The sequence below is a fragment of the Seriola lalandi genome, unplaced genomic scaffold (genome assembly GCF_002814215.2).
Source record: "Seriola lalandi dorsalis isolate HSWRI2012SDOR001 ecotype SW California unplaced genomic scaffold, Sedor1 jcf7180002054609, whole genome shotgun sequence".
Classification (NCBI taxonomy): Eukaryota; Metazoa; Chordata; class Actinopteri; order Carangiformes; family Carangidae; genus Seriola; species Seriola lalandi.
In genome coordinates, this window is record NW_019525162.1 from 178270 (window position 1) to 179073 (window position 804).

The 804-nt window shown below is 44.3% G+C and overlaps 1 protein-coding gene across 1 annotated transcript in view; it reads left to right on the plus strand.

The window, feature by feature from the left end:
- rab21 (RAB21, member RAS oncogene family) overlaps positions 1-804 on the plus strand; it is a 15115-nt gene that overhangs the window by 11278 nt on the left and 3033 nt on the right. The window lies entirely within an intron of this gene.

Here is an 804-nt window from a genome sequence, read left to right on the forward strand (position 1 = left end):
ATAAGTTAAACGACTGAAACATTTCAGGTGGTGATATTGACGTTGTCGACAGACGTTTTAGCGGTTACTATTAGGGCTGGGGCGACGCGTCGACGTCATCGATTACGTCGACGCAAAAAATACGTCGACGCAAAAACTGTACGTCGATGCGTCGTTTGAAAACAAACAATGGCGGCAGCAAGTAGCTCGCAACTTTCCTGTTAGCCTGGTGAGTAGCATGTTAGCTCTTTAGCTAAAAGTATAATAAGTTCAACGACTGAAACATTTTAGGTGGTGATATTGACGTTGTCGACAGACTTTTTAGCGGTTACTATTAGGGCTGGGGCAACGCGTCGACGTCATCGATAACGTCGACGCCAAAAATACGTCGACGCAAAAACTGTACGTCGATGCGTCGTTTGAAAACAAACAATGGCGGCAGCAAGTAGCTCGCAACTTTCCTGTTAGCCTGGTGAGTAGCATGTTAGCTCTTTAGCTAAAAATATAATCAGTTCAACGACTGACAAACATTTCAGGTGGTGATATTGACGTTGTCGACAGACGTTTTAGCGGTTACTATTAGGACTGGGGCGACGCGTCGACGTCAACGATTACGTCGACGCAAAAAATACGTCGACGCAAAAACTGTACGTCGATGCGTCGTTTGAAAACAAACAATGGCGGCAGCAAGTAGCTTGCAACTTTCCTGTTAGCCTGGTGAGTAGCATGTTAGCTCTTTAGCTAAAAGTATAATAAGTTAAACGACTGAAACATTTCAGGTGGTGATATTGACGTTGTCGACAGACGTTTTAGCGGTTACTATTA